Source organism: Olea europaea, chromosome 19 (assembly GCF_002742605.1).
Source record: "Olea europaea var. sylvestris chromosome 19, O_europaea_v1, whole genome shotgun sequence".
Lineage (NCBI taxonomy): Eukaryota > Viridiplantae > Streptophyta > Magnoliopsida > Lamiales > Oleaceae > Olea > Olea europaea.
This window is the reverse complement of record NC_036255.1, coordinates 1,116,282-1,133,819: the sequence shown is the minus strand read 5'-3', so window position 1 is coordinate 1,133,819 and position 17,538 is coordinate 1,116,282. Positions and strand designations below refer to the sequence as shown.

The 17,538-nt window shown below is 34.5% G+C and overlaps 1 pseudogene; it reads left to right on the top strand.

Moving 5' to 3' along the window:
• The first annotated feature begins 13,533 nt into the window (after positions 1-13,533).
• On the top strand, positions 13,534-14,045 carry LOC111368903 (annotated as a pseudogene).
• The last annotated feature ends 3,493 nt before the right edge of the window (positions 14,046-17,538 follow it).

The window sequence follows — 17,538 nt, the reverse complement described above, 5'->3', positions numbered from 1 at the left end:
GAAATGAAACATTTGAGTTGGAATTAAATGGAGGGAAATGATAATTTTAGAGGCCAGTCAAATTTTTGGTGGAAATTAAAAAGTTTTTAGTTTTCCAAAGGAATTTTTTCGTTGGTAACTATATAATACTTTTAAAATTTTACTTCCAATATTTACCAATAGAATTTTTCGTAGGTATACGATTTTATTGATTTTAATATTTTTTCCAACGAAATCATCCGTTAAGAAATTCTGTAGCTAAATTATTTAATTTATTATTTATTATTTTTAAATTTTTGCCTACGGATTAGCAACGGATATTGTATCGACGAAATACTTCCATTGGTAAATTAATATGTAATTTTTTAAAATAATAAAATGATAACTCGTTACTAAACTATTGTCAATCCGTTGGTAGTAGCAACAGAAGATGATCGTCGCTAAAATTCCGTCTTTGTTGCTACCTTTTCTAGTAGTGAATCAAGATTAGAGCGCATTACCATTAAAAGCGATATCCGTTATGAACTAGAGCCTAAATCCATACTATGTGTAGGACAATTGAAATTTGACCAAATAAGCCTAATTCAAGGTTTAGTCCGTTTTAGCTCCCTTAAATGAAAATTGTTATTACTAAGTGAGGTTCAAGTGAAAGATACATACACCTATTACACAAAGTACCTGCATGGGTTTTATCTTAACTGTGAATTACATGGGTTTTATCTTAGAACCGTGTAGTGCAGAAAGTACCTGCACGAAGGGGAGGGATTTTAGGACAGTGTCTTCACGTGACTCTCAAAGTTTGCTTTTTAAATCTAATCTATTTTTTTGTTATATTATTGTTAAATTGTATTTGTTATTTTATTATGTTAATTAATAATCAATCTGCGCACAAATCACTCGTTTTTCCCAACAGCCAACATGTCTGAAATTTTATGGGTTCTTTAGCACAATATGATAGTCTTTTTTAGCAATTGGAATTTTGACTGTAGGTTATCAACCACCATCAATTTAGTTGTTCTCGTAACGCTGGATGTTCAGAATAGGTTATAATGAGCATATTTGTATAGTTCTTGATATGATTGCAAAAGGAGGGATGTTCATATGGTAATTTGCTGCCACCCTCTGGCAACCGGGATTTAGAATGTTCGTTACTTGCTTATTGACATAAAAATAAATTTCGCAAGAGGAAGTTTTGAGTCATGCCACATTAATATTTTAATTGGAAGCTTTGTAAATATTTCATTGTAATAAATGCATATGTGACTGGGCACAAGCTGATGCCTGATCTTAGAGCCCACAGTTAGGATCACAAAGTAGTAGTAGTAGTGTGAATAGAATGATGCATAATTTACGCAGTTCTGTTGCTCACCTATGGCTTAAGTAATCCATGCATTCAAAATCAAATTCATTACAACCTTTTACTTTGGAAATCAAGTGATGTAGAATTGGAGTAATTTTTCGGGCTTACTTATTTTTGTTTCCCTGTTTCCTAGTGAATGTGATATTGTAGTATTCTGATGTTTCAATCGTGCTTATTCATTGTTATGCAATTTTACCCAAAATTTTTCCTCAGTTCTTTCAGCTTCTGGTGGGATTAAGGTGGACCATCGGGAGATGAGTAATGGGACTTATCTACTCCTATAATTAATAATGCCTATATTTCTTTCTGGAATAGTCACCGTTCTAATTGTTTGTGATCTTTCACTGCAAGACTAAGTTTGTTTCATTTGCTGCAGATGTTGTTGTACTTGTTGCTGTAGTCATATTAGTAGGTTTATTTAGCATGCAACACTGGTACGGATAAAGTTGGTTGGCTGTTTGCTCCACTTGTGCTGCTTTGGTTTCTCTTACTTGGAGGTATTGGCATATTCAACATACACAAATATGATAGATTGATAGTTCTGTTCTGAAAGCCTTTCACCCGTTTAAATATATCGATACTTCAAAAAGAGGGATAGAAGCACTTTTTGCTGATCTTGCCCACTTTCCTGTTTCGGCTGTACAGCTCGCTTTCACAGTAGTTGTGTTTCCTTGCCTTCTCTTGGCCTATTCTGGACAAGTAGCCTACCTCATGCAAAATAGGATCACATCATTGATGCATTTTATCGTTCTATACCATGTTTGCCAGAGCACCCAATTTTTTATCTCTAGCAAGCATAAAAATTGCTTTGTGAACAGTTTGAGTTCTAATATGGATTTTTATCTTGGGTTGAGTTTTATTGGAAAGTATTACATGTGGTTTTAGCAAATATTTAAGGTTAGACTATCTTTCTGAATCAACCAAATAGTTCTGCAAATTGAAATGGAGCATTTTTACGTTTGCTTGAACATTTTTCCGAGGTGGAAATAATCAAAATATGTGAAATCTCAAATTAATAGTTATTGAATTTCAAATGGCCATTGATAACCTTGGAATCAGAGTCAAAGTCATATGCGCGTCGACATTTTCCCGCACTTTTAGGCGGTGTGTAGTTCCTATCAGCAACAGAAACTTTTAGTTGTCTTTTTTGTGGGTCTTCTTGTTGGATTTCAGTTTTCTATTTTCATGTACTGGGAAATTTCCACCTGCAGCGTAAATCCCATTTCAGCAGTAGTAGTTTCTTTAAGAGCTATCAACTTTGCATGCACGTTAAAAAGGTTTTTCTCAACTTGGACATATTATTCACTAATCTGAAATAGTACAACCAAAGTATACCGTTTACGTAAATCCCCTAAAACCACAGCATCTAGTGAAGGTCCTTATTAGGTTCAGACCAAAGACTCCATTTATAACATCACCGAGACACCAAAATCTCAACCGTGAGCCCTCACCGTCCCAAAGCTTCAAAGTTACTTCAATGGGACACAAAATAGACAAACCACTTCGACACAGATCACTCACACCGAAGAATCACCCAAGGAATGAATATCACAGAGATGATTCTTCAGAATCTCACACAGAGAGGTCGAAGATGAACAAAACCAAAAAACCCTTTTGAAGGTTCCAGAAATACGGCTCACAGAAGAGAGAAAAAGAAAAAATGACGACTTCCAACCCTAGGTCAAGCGAAAAGGATATATTTATAGTAGAAAACATCAGCCATCATATTAATGGGTCGATCCAATGGTCCTAGAGCAACTATGAGAATGGACGGGTTATTGGGCTCGGTTAAGTATCAAAGAGTGGATCAATCTGCTCTTTATCTATTGGGCCTGGATTTTATCATCATTGCCTATTGTTGGACTGATCATTGGCATCACAACCCAATAGATCTCCATCTTGATGCCAGTGGTCATACAAATAGCTTAATAAATGTAAAATACAATTTATATCTCATTCCCCAAAAAACAACTTCCATGTACTTCCAACAAGCATCAAGAACATCATCTGTACAATTTAACCAGCATCAATGTTCAAAGTTTGTAAACAAGACTTAAACTTGGTTAAAGGTATTACCTTAGTCCCCACATCAACTGGATTAAACTGCGTTGCAATTTTCTCAAATAAAATAAGTTCTTTAGAAATAACATCTCTAATAAAATGCAACTTAACATCAATATGTTTGATTCTTTCATGAAAAATTAGGTTTTTACATAAGTGAATTGCACTTTGACTGTCTGAATATAAAACAACAGGGTTACTTAATTCATTTATTTCAGATAACAAGCCCTTAAGCTATAAGGCTTTTTTTATTGCTTCAGTTGCAGCAACATACTCAGCTTCAGTTGTAGATAAAGCAACAATAGGTTGTAGTTGAGATTTCCAACTAATACATGTGTTACACAAAGTAAACATATAAGCAATAGTAGATTTCCTATTGTCTCTGTCTCCGACAAAATCTGAATCCACAGAACCCTTAAGTACAACACCTTTATTACAGGCACTAAAAATCAAACCAATATGTGAAGATCCTTTCAAATATCTCAACAGTTATTTTAGAGCAACCCAATGTTCTGGTCCTGGATTGGCCATAAATCTACTAAGTGTGCTAATGGAATGAGCTACATCAGGCCTAGTACATACCATAGTATACATGACAGACCCTACTGCATTAGCATAGGGTACATTTTTCATTTGTCTAATGTCAGATTCATCTACAGGACTTTGCTCTTTACTAAGTTTAAAATGGCTGGCCAATCGAAGTGAAATAGATTTAGAGTTATGCATGGCAAACTTAGTCAACATTTTTTCAATATATGCTGTTTGCTTCAAGTGCAGTAACCTATGGTGCCTTTTTCTAGTAATTTCCATTCCTAAAATTCTCTTTGCATGTCCTAGGTCTTTCATTTCAAATTCAGTACTTAAAGACCGTTTTATCTGATTAATAACATGCATATTCTGACCAATCAGCAACATATCATGCACATAAAGAAGTATAAAGGCAACAATAGCATTTTCATCATTTCTTTTAAAATAAAGACAATGATCAAATTCACTTTTTATGCAACCAATAGTAGATACAAAATTATCAAACCTTTTGTACCATTGTCGTGAAGATTGTTTCAAACCATATAATGATCTTTTTAACAAGCACACATGATCAGATTTAGATTCATCAATAAAATCAGGTGGTTGTCTCATATAAATCACTTTATCAAGGTCACCATGCAAGAAGGCAGTTTTCACGTCCATTTGTTTAAGTTCAAGATCATAATGAGCAACAAGAGCAAGCATAACTCTAATTATAGTGTACTTTATCACAGGAGAAAATATCTCATTATAATCTATGCCCTCTTTTTGCGTAAATCCTTTCGCTACAAGTCTAGCCTTGAATCTTATGGGCATCTTTTCAGTATTTCCCTCCTTAACACTAAAAATCCACTTGCAATCAACAAGGGTTTTACCTGCAGGTTTAGGAACTAATGTCCAAGTCTCATTTTTTATTAAGGAGTCCATCTCATCTATCATAACCGTATGCCAATTCTCAGATTGCTTACAGCTCATAGCCTCTTCATAAGATTTTGGTTCTTTAAACACTAAGTCTTGATAGGACAAAACAACAATTGAAAGGTAATCTCCATACCTCACAGGCTCCCTTACTTCTCTCCTAGTCCTATATCTAGCTAATTGGTAATATCCCAATTCATCAAGCTGACTTTCCAGATTTTCTTGAACACTATCCTCTTCATTTTCTTGAGGACCAGAAGCTATTTCAGCTTCTTCCTCCACCTGTTCATCACCAACAGGTTCAGTAGGCAAGCCAAGCTCCACATGCAGCTTGGTATTATCATAATTTTCATCACCATATAGCCCTTTTGGCTCCTTATTTTCTAAGCAAGGCATTTTTGACTCATCAAATGTAGCATCTCTACTGGTGATGATTCTAAAACCTTTTATCTCTTTACTCCAAAGCCTATAACCTTTAACCCCATCAGGATATCCCAAGAAAACACATTTCTAGACCCTAGGTTCAAGTTTCCCTATACTCTGATGGGAATAGGCAGCACAACCAAAGATTCTTAAATGGGAATAATCAGGGACATGTACTGTCCATAACTCTTCAAGTGTTTTATCACCTAGAGCACTTGAGGGGGTTCTATTAACAACATATGAAGCTGTCATTACAGCTTCACCCCATAAAACCTTAGGAACTCCCGAGCCTATCAACATGCACCTAATCTTATCTAACAAGGTTTTATCTAGGGTTGAGTTTTATTGGAAAGTATTACATGTGGTTTTCTCAAATATTTAAGGTTAGACTATCTTTCTGAATCAACCAAATAGTTCTGCAATTTGAAATGGAGCATTTTTACGTTTGCTTGAACATTTTTTCGAGGTGGAAATAATCAAAATATGTGAAATCTCAAATGAGCCACAAGCCGAGACCACTACATGCGGATCAATCTACTAATTAATAGTTATTGAATTGACAACCTTGGAATCAGAGTTAGAGTCATATGCGCGTTGACATTTTCCCGCACTTTCAGGCGGTGTGTAGTTCCTATTAGCAACAGCAACTTTTAGTTGTCTTTTTTGTGGGTCTTCTCGTTGGATTTCAATTTTCTATTTTCATGTACTAGGAAATTTCCACCTGCAGTGTAAATCCCGTTTCAGCAGTAGTAGTTTCTTTAAGAGCTGTCAACTTTGCATGCACGTTAAAAGGTTTTTCTCGACTTGGACTTATTATTCACTAATCTGAAATAGTACAACCAAAGTATACCGTTTATATAAATCCCCTAAAACCACAGCATCTAGTGAAGGTCCTTATTAGGCTCAGACCAAAGACCCCATTTATAACAGGACACTTGACTGCCAACATTACTGGTTTGACGTCTAATACTGGACTGCTCTTGGCTACATGATGAATTTTCGGCAGCCAATATTCAACATTGGGTCCTATATTTGAAATCCCCACAAAGGGATATTCTGGATTGCCCGTAAAATGAACAAAATCTTGATATGCACGTATATGGTAATGTAGAAAATATCGTCACACGTGATCTCTATATATTCTGATCAAAGCAGGGGAGATGTAGGCAGAGAATTGAGAGAACAATTGATTATCGTAACGCTAGCTTGGTTGCAATATGTCATTTATAATACCTGTGCATGTGAATATGATGGCAAGTCAAACTTTCATACAATATTTAGAAATGTCATTCTTAAGAAAAATAAGCTCGCTATAATTAAATTCTTTATAAACCGTTGACTTTCTAAATTACTAGCAATTAGGGTTAACATTCCATAATAATAAAATTATGTTCAAGATGAAACTATAGAAATTGATGTGAAGAACACATCTAAATGAAGATCGATCCTATTTCTTCAAGTATATGTGGTCCTTACAGTACAACGTAACCTAGGTAGTTGAGCTTGATTTTGCTAATTACCTACGTGGTTTTAGTTCTGAATATCCAAGACTAAGATTACATATTTAATGTCTACTTACTCACCCATATTAAATACATGAATTCTTGATTTATTTGGAAATGAATTTTATTATTGGGTTAACAATGCAAGTAATTTATTAAGTTCCTGTTTGACGAAGTTTTTTGAGATTATAAACTGGTGGATCTCATGAATTATATGGTTAAAAAGTGAATGAAAATTATGAATCCAATGATTTGTGTGATTAAAAATGAAATTTGATCAACTTATAGTCTTCCAAAAGAAAAAAGAAAAGAAAGAAAGAAATTGTTGATCAGGATCTAAATTTTGAGTAATACCATGATTCTATAGTAAAATAGAGTGTTGATCGCTTATAGAACTATTTTTTTGAGTTTCCTAAATGAATGACAGAATAGGTAAGTATACCTCACTTGAGGCTTGTTCGTCAAAAATTTTTAAAAATTTTTAATTTTTAAAATCATTTTAGTTATACAATCTTTAGAATTCATAAGTTTTTTCAATTTTTTAATCACACATTTTTCAAAATACAAAAACAAAAGATTTTATGAAAAAAAAAAATCTGTGCCAAACAATCTTTTATTCAATTATGAATTGATCCGCAAATTTTGGAAAGGAACAACCCCAAAAAGTTATTTGGTCATCAAATAATCAAGACGTATATATTTCAAGGGTTGTGCTTGATGGACATGGCCAGCAGAAAAGTTATTTGGTCATCAAATAATGAAGATGTATATATTTCAAGGGTTGTCCATCTAGAATAATCCATATTTACTTTTTTGTTCTTTCTCATCACTTCACTTGTCTGGATTAGCTCCTCCCTCCACAATCAAACCAAAAAGAGGAAGAAGAAAGGTAAAATCCAAAACACACACCTGCTCGTCTTCTATTGTTTTACAATCTTCCAATTTTTCAATTTGTTCACTTTCATTTGGGTATTGTTCTAAGTTGAACAACACATATTCATCTGAAATAGAAATTCCATTTTTTACAATATTCCAATTTTTTTAATGTTTTCTTCGATAAAATGTTTGTTTGATGGTTCTCCTTCTTACATACGCTTGTTGACCCCGACTAAGATTTGTGACCGTCTCGTCAATTATATTCAAATTCAGTGCAAAGGCGGAATATTGAGCTATGTCTACAGCCACTAGTGAAGTGGTTTGGTTAAACGGGCTTCTATCTGATCTTGGGGTTCATCTCACCACCAGAACGCCTTTTCATTATGACAATAACGGCTCTAGTCAGATTGTAACCAACCTTGTCATTAATAAGCATACCAATAATAAACGAAGTGGCTTTACCTTCATATATATTCTAATGAAATAACGAGCGCTTCATTCGCAAGAAGTGATTGGATTGAAAGACAGAGCCTTTGGATTCGCCTTAAATGAGCAAGGACTTTAGATTGCAGATTTGTTCACCAAGTCTCGCACTCGTGCTCGGCATGAATTCTTGGTGGGCAAACTCTTGCTTCTTGACCTCTCATTTGTTTGAGTTTGAGGGGGAGTATAATATCATGTATTATTAGAAAGTTGTATGGGGATCGTCGAAGAAGTGCCTCAACGCGTCGCAACCACTACTTTGGCTTCTTTTATGCAATTATGAACTCCACGGAACTTTATCAATTCCAACGCAACTTATCCTTATGGAGCTAACGTAACAAACTACGCAAGCCTCCCAACGAAGTCAACATAAATTCGATCCGAGTGAAAAAAGAAAAGGCAATTTCATTATGGTGGTATACCAGCCGCCTGTTCTGGAACTTCCAGTTCCAATCGAAGCATATAGATCCATAAATATATTTATATGTATAGCCACTTCAGTCGTGCTCGTCCTTTCTCAAAAGTATCTTTTTTTCTGGGAACATGGTCAACTAGAAATTATTATGTTCGCAATTCTTCATCCACCGATGTAGAAAATACTTTAGTTTTCCATTCTTATATGAGGCCGGAAAGTTGATTGGCAACAGGTTGGAACAAAGTGATTCATCATGCTCAAAGATGAGATGATCGTTTGGTTTATAGATCATCAAATTTCCAGAAATAGAATGAAAAGTGGGTCCATGTAAATGATCGAGACTTCTCAAACAACAACGCTCTTTCCTCATATGGAGTTTGGAACCCAAAGGCAATCGTTGAGTGAGTTGTATCTTCTTATCTTCTTTGTGTTAGTTGACCTAAGCTGCATCCTGATTACTGGGGTGGGGCTCAGCCTTTGAACCGTACGTGGGATGAGTTTCTGACTTATACAACTAGGGCTCAAGATCGGGGGAAGTTTAGGAGAGATGGGAAAAGCTAGTAACTGTCGATTGGGACGGGGATAGCTTGCTTCTTCACAAGCTTATCCCCTATAAAAAAATCAACCCTGTAGCGTTTGTGCTTTGCATTCTTTCTATTCCATCCAATTCCATTCCAGGATACGCTAATAATAATAATCTAAGAAGTAGTCGTCATCTAACCAATCAGCTCGGAACCAAACCACTTGTGCCGGCCCATTTGTCTCGTCCTAAATGGAATGGCTCTCTTAGTTACGCTGTGCCCAAACCTGAGTCCCCACATCCACTTTTCTCCGCCCGAAACCCAAAAAGTTGGACGCGGGATCTATACCACGAGAAGCGAGTATAGTAAGCAGAATCAACTACGTGCATTAGGTTGCTACTACTTCACGTTTTGATTTTCATGGTAGGCCTAGTAACAACAGTAAATAGCTTAACGTAGTGGCTTATACCTTCCGTCGCTTCATTCATGCTTTGCCAGCTAGCTAGAGATGTCGACTAGAGAAGCTCCTCTAGTTAGGAAGACCTAAATAGGATATGAGCTCTTTCTTTACCTTTCGGAGAAGACCAGTAGTTAAGTCAGTTCTTGTTGGCTTATTGTTTTACCCTTAGGAGAAGCCTGTTCGAGTAGTGCTTTATTCCTAGCAGCCTTAAGACCTGTATGGAACATTTCCCTTGTTTGTTGTCAATCTCACCCTCCCGGGGATAAATGATGTGTCTAGGCTCCGTGATTACAAGTGGTCGAGCTCCTAGAGGGGATGGCTACCACTATTGCTCACCCCTTGGACTGCTTTACGGTCTAACAGGCAACAGAAGCACAAATATCATAATTATTTCATTTTTTGAATTAGTGTAATCCATCTCATGAAAAAAAAAATGGATTTATTTCTTCTTTTATGTGATCTATTTATAAATAGGAACCTTTTTTTCAGTCGAAATAGTTTTAATAAAAATTTTGAATGATTCCTTGTAAGTTGAATCTTTGGTACTCAAAAAGTAGGAAATAGGTCAATCTTTGATGGTCTATCTTCTAGTTTTTGTATTTATAGGCTAACTTTTTTTCTTTGATACATGTAATTTCATTTTTTTTCAAGTGTGTAAGAGAAGGATTTGTGATGATGAGGCCTTTTTTTTTTTTTTTTGCTCTTCCAGGAAATAATAGACTTTCAAAGGAAGACACAAAGTCAGTGGTAGAGCGGCGATCAATAGGACAGCTTGCTTGCCATTTTCAAAATTAGATTAGAATAGGGGCCTTGTAGTTTAGGGGCACGCTAGCTTGCTAAAAATTGCTGGTTTTTAGAGTCCTTACATTTTTTAGCAGAATTGGAGCATGACAAAAGAAAGTGGCCAATAACACATCATGAATAACTATGAATGGCTAGTTGGAGTGGACAGACTACTTATGATCGAGTGAGGCTTATATTTAGAAAGATGCAAGTTTGATAGGGAATGGACGGATGCTTCAAGGGGAATGAAAGTTGTTAGGGGAAAATCTTAGGCTCAAGAAGTGCGTGGAAGCGTGCATAAGTTCCAAAAGGGAAGGGGAAGGGGGCTAGCGGAGTGAGCTGTTTCAACCCAAAAATTGCCTAATCAGTTGAACCCGGGTGATCGGGAGGGAATGCCAACAAATATGATAAATAGTATTAGTCGGGCGTTGAAAGCAGAATCTCGACATTTCATCTGCGGTATTGTACCATTCCAATTTGTAGGATCTTGACATCTAAGTTGTTGGATTTTCTCATTCGCAGGTCGTTTTATAGGAGCCATCATACCACAACTATTATGTACTTCCTCTAAATAGAACTATCGATTTTTTTTTTAATTTTTTGCGATTGTTTGAGCCGTGATTAAGCTTTCCACCAATTGAGTTTAATAATAATCATAAAAAAATCACCCCCGTAAGAAGAATTTATTGAAACCCCTTCTAACAAAATCAGAGGAAAGTCCAACTCCAATTCTAGCTGGCGCCCCAAGGGAAACAACAAAAGAGACGGCAATCAAAGGGGCAATAAGTAGTATAATGAAGTGAATGTTGTGGTCCCCATGCTTGTGGAATTAAAAGGCGCCCCTGGCAACAACAGCAACCACAGCAATAGAGGAATGATAATCATAGGCAGAAAGAAAAGCAGGTGCCATACAACTATGAAGGCTAAGGAGAGCGCCCTCAACAAGAATTCACCCTACTTGCATTATGGCTAAGCCAAATTCTACCTAAATTGCTGGAGCATAGACTAGTCAGACCCTTCTTGTCAATTGTCGTATGCTTTACCTGGGCCCCCTCATGCAACATATGAGCAGAACTTCACTAAAAGTCGGCTCTATTGGCGGATAGATAGTGCTCCTCACTTGCCATGAGAACAAAGAAAGCCTCCTTGCAGCTTTACTTGCCGCCCTTCGGCGGTATAGTAGGATGGATAGCAAAGCCACCTTCGGCCCTTCGCTTAGTAAATCTCTCTTCGAGGCTCTAATGAATTTCGTTCGCCCCGGTCCTTAGTAGCATTGACAAAGTCAACCGAGCCTAACCTAACCAAAGTATCACAACAACATCTAAACGTTGACTTTGTCGACTCCTTGTTTGTGTCCTTGACAAAAGAGAATAGTCAGTCCCCCTGTTGTTGATAGAGAGCTTACTGCCTTGCCCTTTATAGTTGCGACCGTTGTCATGGAAAAATAGTTTGTTTTATTTCAAAGAAGCATGCTTAACAAGCCTATAGCATAAAGGCATTCGAGCCGTGTCTAAACTAAATTAAGGGCAAGGGCCTGTACTCTTTCTTCTGTGGATAGTCTATCCCTTCCGGCTATGGTATGGGGGAAGGGAAGTGAGATCTACCCATTGATTTGATATTAGGTGAGCGGCCATACTATGATCGTTCGGGAGACCCGACCCATTCAAATCAATCAAAAAAAGGAGCACCTTTAATTTAACAATTTAAGGGGAATGGAATGCCGACCACATGGTGAGAGAATCTTATAATACGAGGTGAGTTACTGGCAAAGTCATTAAACTTAGTCATTTTGATTAGCATGGTTGCAAGTGGACTAGGTTTATGTGTTTATACTGACTACGACCAAGGCTATTTCAACCAAAATAAGGACGACCCCTATTTAAATCGAAAGAAGTACCTCACCTCACTTACAACGAAGTAGTTGGAGCTGGGCTCCGAACTGTGAGAGTTCAGGCCATTCTTGGTGTTCGAACTAGTCATTAGATTTCTTCATCAACGAATTTTATTTGAAGCGAGTCTCATATTTTGTAGAAAGCAACTATGGTCGCCCAAATGGTTGGTTCTGGTCTTAGCAAAACTTAACTTGTTCGTGTTTATATGTTTTCAAAATTTTTGAATTTGTGGGCTTTGATGTTGCTGTAAAGGATATGGCAACATTCAATGTGCATTGTCGTTGATCTTTTCGCAACGTTCACTATGCGTTGCTGTTGATCTTTTAGAAACGTTCAGTGCGTGTTGCCGTTGATCTTTTAGCAACGTTTATTGCGTGTTGCCATTTTCATTCAGCACGTGTAATGTGACTACAGATTTGGGGATAGGAATTACAAGAATGTAGCTGATTGTTTCCTCAGGGTTACTTTTATGGATGAGGAAATGCAGAAACTCAATAAAATGTACTTATTATTCTTCTGACATTTTAATGGACATCGCGTCTGATTTTAATCCGCAAAGAACTTCAATGTTCAAAAGGGTGAAGGATATATTGAGTAATGGGTTCTATTTGTATGGTCGAAGATACTCTTTTCTGGCTTATTCAGCTAATCAACTGCAAGACAATCAGCCTGATTTTTTTACTGAAAACAAAACTATTGGAGTGCCTAGCATTATGAGTTGGATGGGTAGGTTTCTTGTTAACTTATACCACAGTGATAGTTCTAGCAGCTGAGGTTGATCCTGAGCTTCCCAATATTAAAAGGAATGGACATGATTTCTCTGATGGAATCGATAAAAATATCCCCTGATCTTGCAATGAGAGTTACAGAGAAACTCTAGTTGACTGTAAATCCTCCATGTACTTATCAGATCACATATGCAAGTTGCAAAGGTGTTGTTGCATGTTGACCTGCAGAAAATGATGGGATCCACTTGTATCTCAGACCAAACATGGAAAAGTTCGAGTCAAATCATACGATCTTTGAAATTTGTTCTTGGACTAGATTTCAGCCTAGTTTTTTGAATCGACAGATAATTACTCTACTGTCTGCTTTGGATGTTAAAGACTTGATCACATGCTTGTAGAGACCGACACGACTTTTGATGTTCTTACTACTTCATGTGCTGAGCAAGGAAATACAGCAACAATAATATTAAGTGTTGTTTCAGACCTCAAAGAGAACCTCATCTTAGTGGGATGCTAACAAGCATAAGAGCTACCTAGCTTGGGGACTTGAGGGAAAAAGTAATGATCTTTGTTCCTGAAGGAAGGTGCTTGATGGGCTGCTTGGATGAGCTTGGTATACTCATCATATTTAGAATCTTACTGCGGTGTGCTCCGTTTACTATTCTTTCATACTTTCTTCTTTTTACCACGCGATAGGTCAGCGAAGCGTGAGCGGGCGCGGAGAAGGAAAGGCAAAACACTTAGGCCTAATGGGAATGAGCAACAACGAAATGACAAGATAAGGTGCCCCGAAAGAAGGGTCGAAGCTTTTCAGCTTGTAGCTTTCCCTGTCCTCCCTTCATCGGGCGATGCTTGGGGGGGGGATGCGCTAGAAGCTCTCACCTTACCAAAGAGCTGATAGCTGGTGGCTGTTGGTCACGACTACCACAAAAAGCTCCAATAAAGATGAATATTTCACATGGAGGAGTGTGCATCTTTATGTTGGATGTTCTTTTGTCGTGCGACCCAGAGGCTTATGTACGACTTGTGGCCCACGCCTCCTATTTGTTCAAGGAGGATGGCATGAAATCTGATTCGATCTAGGTATTCAATCCCGTCGCTGAAATGCTCAGTTGACTCCTTAACCTTGATAGTAAGGAACTTTGGATGAACTAATGCAAATGAGTGTAAGCTTCGCTGCTTGGAAACACCTAGTGCTGACCACACTAAGAGACACGAAAGCACAGGTAACACCAGTTGACGAAGTGGCGTTAAGCATCCCTAGTGGTATGAAAAGAGAGGTCGTGATGATATCATCTACGTCTGTACCGCTCCTCATGATGTAGATCGCGCATCCAACCAAGTCTTTGACCGGGGAACGGGAGAATTCCCACTATCACCAAACCGCCAAATTTTTTGTCATACCATAACTGCACCATAACCACGTAAATTGGTTCGGTTCGATTCGTATCTCAGTTCAACTCGGTTCGGTTCGGTTAATAACCACGAAAATAAATTATTTTTTATAGGTTCATCCGTCAAATTGATATAAATCAATTTATGAAAAAAGACAATGAAAACAAAACACGATATTCCAAACAAAAATGCAAACATTATCAAACAACATTCAAAACGAAAATGCAAATGCTGAAGAGGTCAATTTTCTTTTTCTAATTTCCTCGATCGGCTCCTCATCATCACCTATATCTATACGAGTAGGATTTGCATTTACCTCACTTGGATTACAACAAGTAAATTAAAAAAATAAAAATGAAAGGTTGCATTAATATGCTATATTTATTATTTACCCTTATTTAAAGTTTGTTCTAATGACAATTAATAGTGTGTATACTTAAGTTTAGATAAAAATGAAATACCAAATGATTCAATTTATTTCCTCTAGTCAATTAATTTTCACTAAACACAATTATCAGTACACAATTAATAAAAATATCATTACATACAATTAAAGGAAATAATAATACTACATATATAATAACTAAAGAATACGAGGTGATTCAATTTATTTCCTCTAAATAAGATAATTAATAATTATTATTGCTTTCGAAAACTAAGTCAATCAGTTTCCACTAAAATTGTAATGGGCATAATTTTGTTTTAGGCTTGATAGAAAAATAGTGGAAAGCCCAATAATCAATTGTCCAATTTTTATTTTTTTAATGGGTAAACGGTTGGGTTCGGTTCGGTTAACCGGCATAAATACCATATCCGTTCCATCTTGAATCGGTTCATTAAAATCAAATATCATATTTGCCCCATTGCACTATCGGTTCGATTTTTTTCGTCCTCATTCGGTTTGGTTTACTGCAATTTTCGATTTTGACGGTTCAAATTGTCATCCCTAGTTTTAGTTGATCAAAGATGACACCTAGTTTGGACTGCTTTACAGTCCAACAGGCAACAAAAACACAAATATCATAATTATTTCATTTTTTGAATTAGTGTAATTCCAAGTGCCGTAACTTCAACTAACTTGTTGAAGATTGATCTTCCAGTTTTCGTATTTATAGGCTAACTTGTTTTCTTTAAATAAAATAATTAAATAAATTAATCAAATATTAAATAAATATTAATATTAAAACAACTAAATAATTAAATAAATTATTAAATATCTACAATATATTAAAAGTGTGAATTGAGGAGAAACTTTTAAATACCAATTATACATTACACATTTACCTATATGTCCAATATACCCTCATTTGGTTTACAAAAAGAAAATTAGAATAAAAATAAAAATGAAAGGGTGCATTAACATGCTATATTTATTATTTACCCTTATTTAAAATTTGTTCTGATTGACAATTAACAATGCGTATACCGAAGTTTAGATAAAAATGCAATCAACTATTAGTACACAATTAATAGAAATATCATTACATACAATTAAAAGAAATAATAATACTACATATATAATCAATTATAGAATACCAAATGACTCAATTTATTTCCTCTAAATAAGATAATTAATAATTATTATAGCTTTCGAAAATTAAGTCAATAAATTTCCACTAAACACAATTATTAATAATTATTTAATAAAGATATTATCACATACAATTAAAAGAAATTATATAAATATTTTTTTTCAGAAAACAATAGTAGTAATAATATCTTGATTTACCTTCATTGAAATAAGAAAAAACTGAAAATACTTGCAATGAGAGTGAAAATCATAAAACCACAAGGAAAAATTGAGGTCAACAATTTTTAAAGAAATCAGTTGCATTAATATGCTATATTTATTATTTACCCTTATTTAAAATTTGTTCTAATTGACAATTAATAATGCATATACCTAAGTTTAGATAAAAATGAAATACCAAATGATTCAATTTATTTCCTCTAAATAAGATAATTAATAATTATTATTGCTTTTGAAAATTTAATTCAATTAATTTCCACTAAACACAATTATTAGCACACAATTAATAAAAATATCATTACATACAATTAAAAGAAATAATAATACTACATATATAATTAACTACAGAATACCAAATGATTCAATTTATTTCCTCTAAATAAGATAATTAATAATTATTATTGCTTTCGAAAATTGAGTCAATTAATTTCCACTAAACTCAATTATTAATAATTATTTAATAAAGATATTATCACATACAATTAAAAGAAATTATAGAAATATATTTTTCCAAAAAACAATAGTATGTAATAATATTTTTTAATCATTATTGAACATGCGTTCTTGTCTTGATTTACCTTCATTAAAATAAGAAAAAACTGAAAATACTTTCAATGAGAGTGAAAATCATATAACCACAATGAAAATCAAGGTCAACAATTTTTAAAGAAATCGAATAATCAAAAAAATAAAATCACATTCATTACCCTTAAAAAAGTAGATAATGATATTTTTTATTCATCAAAATTGAATAGTAAGTAACTAAGTCCAAAATTTAATATAACTTTACTTCATTTTAACTCCTTTAAAATATAAATTTCATTACTTTACATTGGAGTGTTTTATATAAATCAATTTAAGTTTAATTACTTAAAATTGAAGCTAAATATATATAATACATATTCATAAAAAAATATTATAATATATAAAGGTCTGCATTAATATAATAGTAGATTAATTGTGTTTTTGTTCCAATAATTTATATGTGTATGAATATTTTTATATGATTTACATATTTGTGTTTATGTGAACTACAAATAAAATAATGAAAAGTCATGAGACGTTGATAAAAAAATATTGTATTTGAAGAAGTGTTATTGTAATTAAAAGATTATATTTCATTTTATTCAATATTTTAACATTATATACACATTTCATTTCAATAAAAAGTTTTATTCATATATGATATATTCATTATATTTAATAATTATACTTTTTTCTTTAATATTATCAATTTTCTCAACAACTTCCAAAAAATAGTACGTATATAATTCACCTGATACATAAGACGTGCAAATCACGTACTTAACGCTAGTTCAATAAAAAGCACAATATTATAAATTATTCAGATATTAAATAATGTCAACTAATATTATAAATAAATAAAAAATAATTAATTAATCAAATATTAAATAAATATTAATATAAAATAATATTAAAATAAATATTAAATAGAACCCAACC